Source organism: Bos grunniens, chromosome X (assembly GCF_055505025.1).
Source record: "Bos grunniens cultivar Pamir isolate PY7600 chromosome X, Bosgru_T2T1.0, whole genome shotgun sequence".
Classification (NCBI taxonomy): Eukaryota; Metazoa; Chordata; class Mammalia; order Artiodactyla; family Bovidae; genus Bos; species Bos grunniens.
The window spans coordinates 37,170,273-37,186,779 of record NC_141194.1 but is presented as its reverse complement, the minus strand read 5'-3'; the positions used below and the strand labels follow the sequence as shown (position 1 = coordinate 37,186,779).

The following is a 16,507-nucleotide window of genomic DNA, read 5'->3' as shown; positions in this document are numbered from 1 at the left end:
TTCCTGACCCAGGGATCGAACCCAGGTCTCCCACATTGCAGGCAGATTCTTTACTGTCTGAGCTACAGGGAGGAATATTTGTAAATATTCAAAACAGTTTGCAAACTTTTGGGAGGCTCAGATGGACCATGTGTCAATCTGAGGACCATCTCTTATCAGGGACCATGTATCCTTGATAAGACAGGCAAGATCTGTAAAATTTTAACTTTTGCCTTATTAACCACACCTAGGCACAGAAGAAACATATTTTGAGTGTTTTTGGTAGGCAAAGGCAATATTAGGGTTTACATGTGTAGAGACTTCATCTGATCATGATGTCTCCCATGGGTCTGTTTCTAAAGCTGACATCCACTCTGAACCCCAGATTCATTTTTCTGGATACCTGCATGACAGTTCCATTTGGATGTCTAATATGCATCTCAGATTTTACATGACATGCCTTCTCCAACCTTCCATCCCAGCTGTGCCCCTGGCAAAAGACCCCAAATTGATAAAATGGTACCACCATCAACCCAGGCTAAAGTAGATTTTCTTCTTCATATCTCACTCTTCATCTCTGGTCCATGAAGAAACCTTGCTGATGTATCCCAATCCATCTGCACTGTGTCTACATCTCTTCATTTCTTCATCCTCCACTCCAGTTCAATCACCATTGTCTTTCACCTGGACCAGCTGTGATACCTATGAACTGGTCTCCCAGCTTCAACCTGCAGCCAGTACCACTGACTTCATATTCAGGGGGATTTATTTTACTTTATATTCAGTATCACCAATCGACCTTCATTCATGAGCTTCTATTTTTCACCCTAGAAGGGCTATATAGAATCACCTTCAATAGAATTGAGATAAATTTTGGGAGTGGTATCATGCTACTTTATTGCAGGGTGGTACAATTCAAGTAGAAAATTGCACGTGGATGTTTTGTAAGGGCAGATTCCATGCTCAACAGTGGTGACCACAGGAAGTGTGTCTCTGGGAAAGCCAGGCCTGCTACCCTTAAATTGTCACGTAGCCCAGGGTGAGCTTGTCAGAGAGGGATTCTGCTATGCCAGTTTCCCAGGCCCCCATCTTGCTACCCAGAAGTCTGCTTCAAACAAAATGAAGACCCTTTTATTTCATTCCCTTCCCAATCCCTTTCCTTTCACTATTTCTGGAGATCAACCCCAATCGTGATTTTCAGGCCATATTTTTATGTCTCATCTATTCACAGGCACCCACATTCACCAGGGCCTCACCTCACCCATGCCCACCCCATATACCACATTGTTTATTAGGGGAAGGTACATTTTGTATTGTTCAGGGTCCCATGGATCCTCTTCTTCCCTCCCTCTGTGGAGATCCTGAGCTGCCTGTGGACAGGGCATTGGTAGCTCGAAAGACTGCTGGATACCTGTTTTAAAGCTTGAAAGGTTAAGGGTTTGCACGCATGAATCAACAAGGCACCTTTATTTCTTCAGGAAGCAATTACTTTATTGGAAGAACTGGCAACACTGAAAAAAGGAAAACTTGTGAACTTTTTCTGCAAGGGCAATACTGCGGTCTGCATTGCAGGCAGGGTGACCTTGGGCAGTCACCCCGGACTCGGGGGAAAGTCCAGTCCAGGCTCAGTCCTTCTTGTTGCCACCCCTCAGGGTGAGCTTGTCAGAGAAGTACTCTGCCAGAGCACCTTCTGGGAGCCCCATGTTGCTTAGGTCGCTGAGGTGGTCCCGCAGCTCCCTGATGAACTTGACCTGCTGGTCCAGGTAGTCGGTCCCCAGGAAGTAGTACAGCTCGACGTCGCTGCTATCAGTGGCCAGCTTGTGCAGGTTGAGCAGGCTCTGGTTGACGCACTTCTCCAGGTGCAGGGTGTTTTGCATGGCCTGGAGTCCGCTCTCCCACTGTTGGGTCTCAGGCTTTCTGATGTTGAGGAAGCAGATGCGGCCCCCACGATGGTTCTGCAGGAATATCAGGCTCTCGGCTGTCTTGCTGTGCTCATGGGAGCGGAGCAGGAAAAAGCGGGAGAAACGCTTCAAGGCCACGTCATCATGGTCGAGGTAGACAGCCACGGCCAGGCAATGGAAGGAGGCGTGGAACTCCAGGGCGGCGTGGCTGTTGATCGCGGCCTCGCACTCGGGGCGGTAGTTCTGACGCACCTGTGAGGGTGATGTGGGCAGCATGGCGGGACATTCCTCGAACCAGGGAATGGCGGCTGGGATGAGGCGTCTGCGGGGCACAAATCGGCGGGGGCGCCGGCGCCAGCCGTCTCCTCGGAACTTTCCCAGGGTGAACGATGTGGGTGGCCGGAGGCGGGCTCCGGGCCAGATGGCAGGTGGCTGGGTGCGGGCTCTGGGATGGACGGGTAATGGCGTCCGTTGGCCGGGGTCAGTGCCTGGGCTTGAGATTGGTTAAGGAAGAGGTCACGTGGGTGGGCGTGATCCGTGAGTGGGATCTGTGGGTAGGGCGAGACCACTGTCTAACAAAGCCAGGGTGTGGCCAGGGCGAGACCACTGTCTATCAAGGCCAGGGTGTGGCCAGGGCGCAACCACTGTCTATCAAGGCCGGGGTGTGGCCAGGGCTCGACCACTGTCTATCCAGGCCAGGGTGTGGCCAGGGCGAAACCACTGTCTATCAAAGCCAGGGTGTGGCCAGGGCGAGACCACTGTCTATCAAAGCCAGGGTGAGGCAGAGCCGCTTTGAGCTGAGTACTTCGCATCCACAAAGTTTTTATTTTTGTTTATTTATTTTTTAAATATAAATTTATTTATTTTAATTGGGGGTTAATTACTTTACAATATTGTATTGGTTTTGCCATACATCAACATGAATCTGCCACGTGTGTACTCGCGTTCCCCATCCTGAACCGCCCTCCCGCCTCCCTCCCCATCTCATCCCTCTGGGTCATCCCAATGCACCAGCCCAGACCACCCTGTCTCATGCATCGAACCTGGACTGGCTATCTGTTTCACATATGGTAATATACATGCTTCAGTGCCAGTCTCTGAAATCATCCCACCCTCGCCCTCTCCCACAGAGTCCAAAAGACTTCTATACATCTGTGTCTCTTTTGCTATCTTGCATACAGGGTTATCGTTGCCATCTTTCTAAATTCCATATATATGCATTAGTATACTGTATTGGTGTTTTTCTTTCTGGCTTACTTCACTCTGTATAATAGGCTCCAGTTTTATCCACCTCATTAGAACTGATTCAAATGTATTCTTTTTAATGGCTAAGTAATACTCCATTTTGTGTATGTACCATAGCTTTCTTATCCATTTGTCTGTTGATGGACATCTAGGTTGCTTCCATGTCCTGGCTATTGTAAACAGTGCTGCTATGAACATCAGGGTACACGTGTCTCTTTCAGTTCTTGTTTCCTTGGTGTGTATGCCCAGCAGTGGGATTGCTGGGTCATATGGCAGTTCTAGTTCCAGTTTTTTAAGGAATCTCCACACTGTTCTCCATAGTGGCTGTATTAGTTTGCATTCCCACCAACAGTGTAAGAGGGTTCCCTTTTCTCCACACCCTCTCCAGCATTTATTGCTTGTAGACTTTTGGATAGCAGCCACTCTGACTGGTGTGAAATGGTACCTCACTGTGGTTTTGATTTGCATTTCTCTGATAATGAGCGATGTTGGGCATCTTTTCATGTGTTTGTTAGCCATCTGTATGTTTTCTTTGGAGAAATGTCTGTTTAGTTCTTTGGCCCATTTTTTGATTGGGCCATTTATTTTTCTGGAATTGAGCTGCAGGAGTTGCTTGTATATATTTTGAGATTAATTCTTTGTCAGTTGCTTCATTTGCTATTATTTTCTCCCATTCTGAAGGCTGTCTTTTCACCTTGCTTATAGTTTCCTTTTGGAGAAGGCAATGGCACCCCACTCCAGTACTCTTGCCTGGAAAGTCCCACAGATGGAGGAGCCTGGTAGGCTGCAGTCCATGGGGTCACTAAGAGTCGGACACAACTGAGCGACTTCACTTTCACTTTTCACTTGCATGCATTAGAGAAGGAAATGGCAACCCACTCCAGTGTTCTTGCCTGGAGAATCCCAGGGACGGGGGAGCCTGGTGGGCTGCCGTCTATGGGGTCGCACAGAGTCGGACATGGCTGAAGCGACTTAGCATCAGCAGCAGCATAGTTTCCTTTGTTGTGCAGAAGCTTTTGAGTTTAATTAGGTCCCATTTGTTTATTTTTGCTTTTATTTCCAATATTCTGGGAGGTGGGTCATAGAGGATCCTGCTGTGATTTATGTCAGAGAGTGTTTTGCCTATGTTCTCCTCTAGGAGTTTAATAGTTTCTGGTCTTACATTTAGATCTTTAATCCATTTGAGTTTATTTTTGTGTATGGTGTTAGAAAGTGTTCTAGTTTCATTCTTTTATAAGTGGTTGACCAATTTTCCCAGCAGCACTTGTTAAAGAGATTGTCTTTTCTCCATTGTATATTCTTGCCTCCTTTGTCAAAGATAAGATGTCCATAGGTGTGTGGATTTATCTCTGGGCTTTCTATTTTGTTCCATTGATCTATATTTGTACCACTACCATACTGTCTTGATGACTGTGGCTTTGTAGTAGAGACTGAAGTCAGGCAGGTTGATTCCTCTAGTTCCATTCTTCTTTCTCAAGATTGCTTTGGCTATTTGAGGTTTTTTGTATTTCCATACAAATTGTGAAATTTTGTTCTAGTTCTCTGAAAAATACCATTGGTTGCTTCATAGGGATTGCATTGAATCTGTAGACTGCTTTGGGGACTGTACTCATTTTCACTATACTGATTCTTCCAATCCATGTACAAGTGATATTTCTCCATCTATTGGCATCCTCTTTGATTTCTTTCACCACTGTTTTATAGTTTTCTATATATAGGTCTTTTGTTTTTAGGTAGATATATTCCTGAGTATTTTATTCTTTTCGTTGCAATGGTGAATGGAATTGTTTCCATAATTTCTCTTTCTGTTCTCTCATTGTTTATAGGAATGCAAGGGATTTCTGTGTGTTGGTTTTTATATCCTGCAACTTTACTATATTCATTGATTAGGTCTAGTAATTTTCTGATGAAGTCTTTAGGGTTTTCTATGTAGAGGATCATGTCATCTGCAAACAGTGAGAGCTTTACTTCTTCTTTTCCAATTTGGATTCCTTTTATTTCTTTTCTGCTCTGATTGCTGTGGCCAAAACTTCCAAAACTATGTTGAATAGTAGTGGTGAGAGTGGGCGCACCCTTGTCTTGTTCCTGACTTTAGGGGAAATGCTTTCAATTTTTCACCATTGAGGATAATGTATGCTGTGGGTTTGTCATATATAGCTTTTATTATGTTGAGGCATGTTCCTTCTATTCCTGCATTCTGGAGGGTTTTTATCATAAATGGATGTTGAATTTTGTCAAAGGCTTTCTCTGCATCTATTGAGATAATCATATGGCTTTTATTTTTCAATTTGTTAATCGTGTATTACATTGATTCATTTGCGGATATTGAAGAATCCTTGCATCCCTGGGATAAAGCCCACTTGGTCATGATGTATGATCTTTTTAACGTGTTGTTGGATTCTGATTGCTAGAAGTTTGTTAAGGATTTCTGCATCTATGTTCATCAGTGATATTGGCCAGTAGTTTTCTTTGTTTGTGGCATCTTTGTCAGGTTTTGGTATTAGGGTGATGGTGGCCTCATAGAATGAGTTTGGAAGTTTACCTTCCTCTGCAATTTTCTGGAAGAGTTTGAGTAGGATAGGTGTTAGCTCTTCTCTAAATTTTTGGTAGAATTCAGCTGTGAAGCCATCTGGACCTGGGCTTTTGTTTGCTGGAAGCTTTCTGATTACAGTCTCAATTACCATGCTTGTGATGGGTCTGTTAAGATTTTCTATTTCTTCCTGGTTCAGTTTTGGAAAGTTGTACTTTTCTAAGAATTTGTCCATTTCTTCCAAGTTGTCCATTTTATTGGCATATAATTGCTGATAGTAGTCTCTTATGATCCTTTGTATTTCTGTGTTGTCTGTTGTGATTTCTCCATTTTCATTTCTAATTTTATTGATTTAATTTTTCTCCCTTTGTTTCTTGATGAGTCTGGCTAATGGTTTGTCAATTTTATTTATCCTCTCAAAGAACCAGATTTTGGTTTTGTTGATTTTTGCTATGGTCTCTTTTGTTTCTTTTGCGTTTATTTCTGCCCTAATTTTTAAGATTTCTTTCCTTCTACTAACCCTGGGATTCTTCATTTCTTCCTTTTCAAGTTGCTTTAGGTATAGAGTTAGGTTATTTATTTGACTTTTTCTCTTTGTTTCTTGAGATAAGCCTGTATTGCTATGAACCTTCCCCTTAGCACTGCTTTTACAGTGTCCCACAGGTTTTGGATTGTTGTGTTTTCATTTTCATTCATATCTATGCATATTTTGATTTCTTTTTTTGATTTCTTCTGTGATTTGTTGGTTATTCACCAACGTGTTGTTCAGCCTCCATATGTTGGAATTTTTAATAGTTTTTCTCCTGTAATTGAGATCTAATCTTACTGCATTGTGGTCAGAAAAGATGCTTGGAATAATTTCAATTTTTTTTTTTAATTTACCAAGGCTAGATTTATGGCCCAGGATGTGATCTATCCTGGAGAAGGTTCCGTTTGTGCTTGAGAAAAAGGTGAAATTCATTGTATTGGTGTGAAATGTCCTATAGATATCAATTAGATCTAACTGGCCTATTGTATCATTTAAAGTTTGTGTTTCCTTGTTAATTTTCTGTTTAGTTGATCTATCCATAGGTGTGAGTGGGGTATTAAAGTCTCCCACTATTATTGTGTTATTGTTAATTTCCCCTTTCATACTTGTTAGCGTTTGTCTTACATATTGTGGTGCTCCTGTGTTGGGTGCATATATATATTTATAATTGTTATATCTTCTTCTTGGATGGATCCTTTGATCATTATGTAGTGTCCTTCTTTGTCTCTTTTCACAGCCTTTGTTTTAAAGTCTATTTTATCTGATATGAGTATTGCTACTCCTACTGGCTCAAAGTCATGATCATCGTGTCGGTGATGCCATCCAGATAAAGTCTGACACTGTTTCCACTGTTTCCCCATCTATTTCCCATGAAATGATGGGACCAGATGCCATGATCTTAGGTTTCTGAATGTTGAGCTTTAAGCCAACTTGTTCACTCTCCTCTTTCACTTTCATCAAGAGGCTTTTTAGTTCCTCTCTACTTTCTGCCATAAGGGTGGTGTCATCTGCATATCTGAGGTTATTGATATTTCTCCTGGCAATCTTGATTCCAGTTTGTGATTCTTCCAGCCCAGCATTTTTGATGATGTACTCTGCATATAAATTAAATAAGCAGGTGACAATATACAGCCTTGACGTACTCCTTTTCCTATTTAGAACCAGTCTGTTGTTCCATGTCCATTTCTAACTGTTGCTTCCTGACCTGCATACAGATTTCTCAAGAGGCAGGTCAGGTGGTCTGGTATTCCCATCTCTTTCAGAATTGTCCACAGTTTATTGTGATCCACACAGTCAAAGGCTTTGGCATAGTCAATAAAGCAGAAATAGATATTTTTCTGGAACTCTCTTCCTTTTTTGATGATCCAGCGGATGTTGGCAATTTGACCTCTGGTTCCTCTGCCTTTTCTAAATCCAGCTTGAACATCAGGAAGTTCATGGTTCACATATTGCTGAAGCCTGGCTTGGAGAATTTTGAGCATTACTTTACTAGCGTGTGAGAGGAGTGCAATCGTGCCATAGTTTGAGCATTCCTTGGCATTGCCTTTCTTTGGGATTGGAATGAAAACTGACCTTTTCCAGTCCTGTGGCCACTGCTGAGTTTTCCAAATTTCCTGGCATATTGAGTGCAGTACTTTCACTGCATCATCTTTCAGGATTTGAAATAGCTTCACTGGAATTCCATCACCTCCGCTTGCTTTGTTCGTAGTGATGCTTTCTAAGGCCCACTTGACTTCACATTCCAGGATGTCTGGCTCTAGGTCAGTGATCACACCATCGTGATTATCTTGGTCATGAAGATCTTTTTTGTACAGTTCTTCTGTGTATTCTTGCCACCTCTTCTTAATATCTTCTGCTTCTGTTAGGTCCATACCATTTGTGTCCTTTATCGAGCCCATCTTTGCATGAAATGTTCCCTTGGTATCTCTAATATTCTTGAAGAGATCTCTGGTCTTTCCCATTCTATTGTTTTCCTCTATTTCTTTGCATTGATCACTGAGGAAGGCTTTCTTATCTCTTCATCACCAGATGTTCAACACCCAAATCAGATTGATTATATTCTTTGCAGCCAAAGATGGAGAAGCTCTAGACAGTCAGCAAAAACAAGACCAGGAGCTGACTGTGGCTCAGATCATGAGCTCCTTATTGCCAAATTCAGACTTAAATTGAAGAAAATAGGGAAAACCACTAGACCATTCAGGTATGATCTAAATCAAATCCCTTATGATTATCCAGTGGAAGGGAGAAATAGATTTAAGGGACTAGATCTGATAGAGTGCCTGATGAACTATGGGCGGAGGTTCGTCACATTGTACAGGAGACAGGGATCAAGACCATCCCCATGGAAAAGAAATGCAGAAAAGCAAAATGGCTGTCTGTGGAGGCCTTACAAATAGGTGTGAAAAGAAGAGAAGTGAAAAGCAAAGGAGAAAAGGAAAGATATAAGCATCTGAATGCAGAGTTCCAAAGAATAGCTGATAATAGTCTTGTTTTAAAGTCTGTTTTGTCTGATACAAGAAAAGTTATCCAGCTTTTGGTTTGCACTTGCATAGAATATATTTGTCCATTCCTTCACTTTCAACTTTTGTGTGCCTTCACATCTGAATTCAGTCCCTTGTAGGCAGCATATAGATAGGTCGTTTTTTTTTTTTTTTTTTTCCTCCATTCAGCTACCCTTTCTTTTGATTAGATAATTTAGTCCACTTAAATTATTGATAGGTATATTGTTACTGACATTTTCCTAATTGTTTTATGTCTGTTTTATAGCTCCTCTGTTACATTCTTCTCTTGTTATCTTTGTGTGATTTAAAGAATCAGCGGTATGCTTAGATTCCTTTCTTGTTATTGTTTGTGTATCTATTGTAGTTTTCTGGTTTCTGGTCACATGAAGCTTGTATATAACTTATGTTTATCATGTTTTTTTTATTTGTAAAACAACTTAAGTTTTAATACATTCTAAAGGACCACAAAGATTTTTACAAAACAAAAATAGACTCATAGACATAGAAAACAAACTGATGGTTACCAAAGATGATAGTAGGGGATTGAGGGAGACTGGAAAAAATTAGGAATTTCAGGTTAACATATACACACTAGTATAAAAGAGACATTAGAAAGACCTCCTGTATAGCACAGGGAATAATATTCAGTAACCTATAGTGGAAAAGAATCGGATAAACAATATGCATCAGTTCAGTTCAGTTCAGTCGCTCAGTCGTGTCCGACTCTTTGCAACCCCATGAATCGCAGCATACCAGGCCTCTCTCTGTCCATCACCAACTCCTGGAGTTCACTCAGACTCACTTCCATCGAGTGGGTGATGCCATCCAGCCATCTAATCCTCTGTCGTCCCCTTCTCGTCCTGCCCCCAATCCCTCCCAGCATCAGAGTCTTTTCCAATGAGTCAACTCTTCGCATGAGGTGGCCAAAGTACTGGAGTTTCAGCTTTAGCATCATTCCTTCCAAAGAAATCCCAGGGCTGATCTCCTTCAGAATGGACTGGTTGTATCTCCTTGCAGTCCAAGGGACTCTCAAGAGTCTTCTCCAACACCACAGTTCAAAAGCATCAATTCTTCAGGGCTCACCTTTCTTCACAGTCCACTGGAAAAACCATAGCCTTGACTAGACAGACCTTTGTTGGCAAAGTAATGTTTCTGCTTTTCAATATGCTATCTAGGTTGGTCATAACTTTTTTCCCAAGGAGTAAGCGTCTTTTAGTTTCATGGCAGAGAGTGAAGAGGAACCAAAAAGCCTCTTGAAGAAAGTGAAAGAGGAGAGTGAAAACGTTGGCTTAAAGCTCAACATTCAGAAAATGAAGATCATGGCATCTGGTCCCATCACTTCATGGGAAGATCATGGCATCTGGTCCCATCACTTCATGGGAAATAGATGGGGAAACAGTGGAAACAGTGTCAGACTTTACTTTTTTGGGCTCCAAAATCACTGCAGATGGTGACTGCAGCCATGAAATTAAAACAATATGCATATTTATGTATAATTCTCACTTTGTTATACACCTCAAAGAAAATTGAAATTACTTCCATTTTAAAATACTTAAAATAGTATTTTAAAAACTTTTTAAATATAGATATATTAGTTACAGTGGATATATAAATCTAGTATAAAGGTTGAAAGACAAAAGTAGTAAAATAACTATAATAACTAATTAAGGGATCAGATCAGATCAGTTGCTCAGTCGTGTCTGACTCTTTGCAACCCCATGAATCGCAGCACGCCAGGCCTCCCTGTCCATCACCAACTCCCAGAGTTCACTGAGACTCACGTCCATCGAGTCAGTGATGCCATCCAGCCATCTCATCCTCTGTCATCCTCTTCTCCTCCTGCTCTCAATCCCTCCCAGCATCAGGGTCTTTTTCCATGAGTCAACTCTTCGTATGACGTGGCCAAAGTACTGGAGTTTCAGCTTTAGCATCATTCCTTCCAAAGAATACCCAGGGCTGATCTCTTTTAGAATGGACTGGTTGGATCTCCTTGCAGTCCAAGGGACTCTCAAGAGTCTTCTCCAACACCACAGTTCAAAAGCATCAATTCTTCCGTGCTCAGCTTTCTTCACAGTCCAACTCTCACATCCATACATGACCATTGGAAAAACCATAGCCTTGACTAGACGGACCTTTGTTGGCAAAGTAATGTCTTTGCTTTTGAATATGCTATCTAGGTTGGTCATAACTTTCCTTCCAAGGAGTAAGCGTCTTTTAATTTCATGGCTGCAGTCACCATCTGCAGTCATTTTGGAGCCCCCAAAAATAAAGTCTGACACTGTTTCCACTGTTTCCCCATCTATTTCCCATGAAGTGATGGGACCGGATGCCATGATCTTTGTTTTCTGAATGTTGAGTTTTAAGCCAACTTTTTTACTCTCCACTTTCACTTTCATCAAGAGGCTTTTTAGTTCTTCTTCACTTTCTGCCATAAGGGTGGTGTCATCTGCATATCTGAGGTTACTGATATTTCTTCCAGCAATCTTGATTCCAACTTGTGTTTCTTCCAGTCCAGCGTTTCTCATGATGTACTCTGCATATAAGTTAAATAAACAGGGTGACAATATACAGCCTTGACATACTCCTTTTCCTATTTGGAACCAGTCTGTTGTTCCATGTCCATTTCTAACTGTTGCTTCCTGACCTGCATACAAATTTCTCAAGAGGCAGATTAGGTGGTCTGGTATTCCCATCTCTTTCAGAATTTTCCACAGTTTATTGTGATCCACACAGTCAAAGGCTTTGGCATAGTCAATAAAGCAGAAATAGATGTTTTTCTGGAACTCTCTTGCTTTTTCCATGATCCAGCGGATAAGGGATACACAGGATTAAAAGATATTAAATGGGACTTCAAAAACAAAAGAAGTTCATTTAAATCATTTCTTTTAGAATCCACATATAAGTGATGTCACAGGATATTTGTTCTTTGTCTTCACTTGATATGATTATTTCTAATTCCATTCATGTTGGAAATGGCATTTTTTTTATAGTTAAGTAATTTTCCATCGTGTATATATTCTACATCTTCTTTATGCATTAATTTGTCAGTGAACACTTAGCTTGATTCCATGTCTTGGCTGTTGTAAATAGTGCTGATGTGAACATGTACATGAATGATTTCTTTTTTGTTTTATTGTAGCAGAGTTGCTTCAGTGTTTTGTTAGTTTCAGGTATACAGCAAGGTGATTCAGTTATACATGTATTCATTCTTTTTTAGATGGTTTTTTCATATAGGTTATCACAGAATATTGAATAGATTTCCCTGTGCTATACATAGGTTCTTCTTGGTTATCAATTGAATATATAGTAGTGTATATATATAAATCCAAAGCTCTTGATTTATGCTTCCCCCCTCCATGTTTCCCCTTTGGTAACCATGTTTGTTTTCCATATCTGTAAGTCTATTTCTATGCGTAAATAACTCCATTTGTATCATTTTTTAAAATTTAGATTCTACACGTCAGTGATATATTTGTCTTTGGCCAACTTGCTTGATTTACTATGACAATATTTTGGTCCATCCATGTCACTACCAGTGACATTATTTCATTCCTTTTTTTATGGCTGGGTATTTTTATATGGCACGTGTGTTTGTATGCATACACACACATCTTTATGTATTCCTCTGTCGATGGAGATGTGGTTACTTTCATGTCCTGGCTATTATAAATAGTGCTACTATGAACATTGGCATGCACATATCTTTTTGAATTATGGATTTCTGCAGATGTATGCCCAGGACTGGGATTGCTGGATCCATTGTTGCTATTGCTCAGTTTTAGTTTTTAAAAATTTTAAATCTTTTATTACACTGGTGCTTCATTGCTGTGGGGGTGCTCTCTACTTGCAGTGAGTAGGGGATGCTCTCTAGTTGTGGTGCACAAGGTTATCATTCCAGTGGCTTCTTTTGTTTTGGAGCACACGGCCTACGGTTGGCAGGCTTCAGTAGCTGCAGAACACAGGTTCAGTAGTTGAGGTTCCTGGGCTCTAGAGCCACGGGCTCAGTAGTTGTGACACACAGGCTTAGTTGCTCCGTGGCACTCCATCTGCCTTTTGACCCACCACACTTTGGCAGAGTGTCTGCACCATCCACACCAGGATAAAAAAACTCAGAAGGCCAGGGATATAGAACAATAAATAGGCCTGAATTCTCTTTAGTTGGAGGAGAAGCCTGGGAACACTCATAATCTTTTATTTATTCATTATTTGTCCTGCTGCATTAGCATCTAGTACCTAGTACAGTGCCTGGTGCCATGTTGGTGCTAAGTAAGTAAATGACTCTAAATGGAATCAGCTTTACTATTTGCAGGGGTGACAGTACCCTTTAAGAATATATTTATAATTACCAACAGTCCACTTTAAAGATAAGAAAACCTGAGAAGATTGTTGACATCTGAAACATTTTATTAAAAAATTTCCCAGTAGGTTTCATGAAGCTATTGCTCATTTAGAACTATGTCAATGATTTTTTTTAAAAACATGTTGTAACCATCTTTTTAAATTCCATATATATGCATAGAAAGATGGTAACAATAACCCTGTATATGAGACAGCAAAAGAGACACTGATGTATAGAACAGTCTTTTGGACTCTGTGGGAGAGGGAGAGGGTGGGATGATTTGGGAGAATGGCATTGAAACATGTATAATATCATATATGAAACGAGTCGCCAGTCCAGGTTCGATGCCCGATACTGGATGCTTGGGGCTGGTGCACTGGGACGACCCAGAGGGATGGTACGGGGAGGGAGGTGGGAGGAGGGTTCAGGATGGGAACACGTGTATACCTGTGGCAGATTCATGTTGATATATGGCAAAACCAATACAATATTGTAAAGTTAAAAAATAAAAAAAAATTAAAAAAAAAACCTGTTGTAGAATTTCCTAAAGGGTTTTTTCTGGATTGCAGATATATAGAGAGAATCTATATAAAATCCTGATGTGATTTTAAATTGTTTAAATTTGGATAGAAAAATCTGATTTAAGAAAACGTCTGATTCAGGTTGTATCTGTTGCGGCTACTGTAGACCTCTGTAGGCTAATGATAATGGTGTAAAAAGTAAATAAGCAGCATAAAGGAATTATACAGTGGTTCTCAAGCTTTGCCGTATCTCAGAATCTCCAGGAGAGCTGTTAAAACAGTATGGGGCCCCTGCCCCAGAGGTTTTGATGGGCTAGGTCTATGGTAGGGCCTGAGAACTTGCATTTCTAGGAAGGTTCCAGATGTTGCTAATGCTGTTGGTCTGGGATCACAGTGAGTGAACCACTGCCTTGCGCTTTTACCAAAGGCTTCATAGTTTTGAAATGGAATGTGTATTGTTTTCAATGTACAAGTCCTTTGAATTCTTAGTAAAGTTTACTCTAGGTATTTATTGATTTTCATTTAACTAGGAAAGTGATTTTTCTATTTCTGGTACTTTATTATTCTTGTTGTTCTTCATTCCCTCACTCTTGTCCAAATCGTTGTGACCCCCATTGACTGCAGCACACCAGGCTTCTCTGTCTTTCACTCTTTCCTAGAGTTTACTCAAGCTCACATCCGTTGAGTCAGTGATGCCATCTAACCATCTCATCATCTGTCGCCTCATTCTCCTCCTCCCCTCAATCTTTCCCAGCTTCAAGGTCTTTTCCAAAGACGTGATTCTTTCCATCTGGTGGCCAAAATATTGGAGCTTCAGCTTCAGCATCAGTCCTTCCAATAAATATTCAGGGTTGATTTACTTTAGGATTGACTGGTTTGACTTCTTTGCTGTCCAAGGACTCTCAAGTCTTCACCACCATACTTTCAAAGCATCAATTCTTCTTCAATCAACCTTCTTTATGGTCCAACTCTCATATCCATACATGATTACTGGAAAAGTGATAGTTTTTACTAAACAAACCTTTGTTGGCAAAATGATGTCTCTGCTTTTTAATCTGCTGTCTCAGTTTGTCATAGCTTTTTTTCCCCAAGGAGCAAGTGTATTTGATTTTTGAGGCTGCAGTCACCATACACAGTTATTTTGGAGCTCAAGAAAATAAAGTCTGTCACTGTTTCCACCTTTTCTGTATCTATTTGCCATGAAGTGATGGGACCAGATGCCAGGATCTTAGTTTTTTGAATGTTGGATCTTAACCCAGGTTTTTCACTCTCCTCTTTTACCATCAGCCAGTCTTTTTAGTTCCTCTTCACTTTCTGCCATTAGGTTGGTGTTACCTGAGGTTATTAATCTTTCTCCTGGCAATCTTGATACCAGCTTGAGCTTCATCTAGCCCAGCATTTCGCATGACGTACTCTGCATAGAAGTTAAATAAACAAGATGACAATATATAGCTTTGAAGTATTTCTTTCCCAATTTTGAACCAGTCCATTGTTCCATGTCCAGTTCTAATGGTTGTTTCTTGACCTGCATACAGGTTTCTCAGGAGGCAGGTATGATGACCTGGTATTCCCATCTCTCTGAGAATTTTCCCCAGTTTGTTGTGATCCACACAGTCAAAGGCTTAGGATAGTCAATGAACCAAAAGTAGATGTTTTTCTTGAATTCCCTTGGTTTTTGTATGATCCAAGGGATGCTGGAAATTTGATATCTGGTCCTCTTTGTTTTCTAAACAAAGCTTCTATGTCTGTAAGTTCATGGTTCACGTACTGTGGAAGCCCAGCTTGAAGGATTTTGAGTATTATCTTGCTAGTATGTGAAACGAGTGCAGTTGGACAGTAGTTTGAACATTCTTTGCCCATTTTTTGGATTAGAATGAAAACTGACCTTTTGCAGTCCTGTGACCACTGCTGAGTTTTCCAAATTTGCTGGCATATTGACTGCAGCACTTTCACAGCATCATCTTTTTAGAATTTGAAATAGCTCAACTGGAATTCCATCACATCCACTAGCTTTATTCATAGTAATGATTCCAACGGCCCACTGGACTTCACACTCCAGGATGTCTGGCTCTAGGTGAGTGATTACACCTATGTGGTTATCCAGGTCATTAAGACCTTATTTTGTACAGTTCTTCTGTATATTCTTGCCATGTCTTCTTAATATTTTCTGTTTCTCTAATGTCCATACCATTTCTGTCCTTTACTGTGCCCATCTTTGTATGAAATGTTCCCCTGGTCTCTCTCATTTTCTTGAAGAGATCTCTAGTCTTTCCCGCTCTATTCTTTTCCTCTATTTCTTTGCAGTGTTAGTTTAAGAAGGCTTTTTTTTTTTTTTTTAATCTCTCTTAGCTATTATTTGGAACTCTGCTTTCAGATGGGTATATCTTTCGTTTTCTCCTTTGCCTTTTGCTTGTCTTCCTTTCAAAGCTATTTTTAAGGCCTCCTCATGAGACCATTTTGTCTTGTTGCATATCTTTACTGGAGGATAGTTTTGGTCACCGCCTCCTGTACAATATTGTGAACATCCGTTTGCAGTTCTTCAGGCACTCTGTCTACCAGATCTAATCCCTTGAATCTGTCACTTCCACTGTATAATTGTAAGAGATTTAATTTAGGTCACATCTGAATGGCCTAGTGGTTTTCCTTTCTTTCTTCAAGTTAAGTCTATATTTTGCAATAAGCAACTCATAATCTGAGCCACAGTCAGCTCCCTGTCTTGATTTTTGCACAATATACTACTGGAGAAAAGCAGAGAAATAGCTCTAGAAGAAATGAAAAGGCTGAGCCAGAGCGGAAATGATGCCCAGTTGTGGATGTGTTTGGTACTGAAAGTAAAGTCGGATGCAGTAAAGAACCATATTGCATAGGAACCTGCAATGTTAGTTCCACGAATCATCGTAAATTTAACGTGGTCAAACAGGAGGTGGCAAGACTGTGCATCAACTTTTTAAGAATCAGTGAT

At 40.7% G+C, this 16,507-nt stretch overlaps 1 protein-coding gene and 1 pseudogene across 4 annotated transcripts in view; one reads left to right on the top strand and one right to left on the bottom strand.

Annotated features, from left to right (window-relative positions):
• Positions 1–16,507, top strand: part of SRPX (sushi repeat containing protein X-linked) — a 144,622-nt gene that overhangs the window by 121,595 nt on the left and 6,520 nt on the right. The window lies entirely within an intron of this gene.
• LOC147340153 (ferritin heavy chain pseudogene) lies at positions 1,445–2,578 on the bottom strand (annotated as a pseudogene). The gene has a single exon (XR_015158967.1). The product of XR_015158967.1 is annotated as a ferritin heavy chain pseudogene (transcript).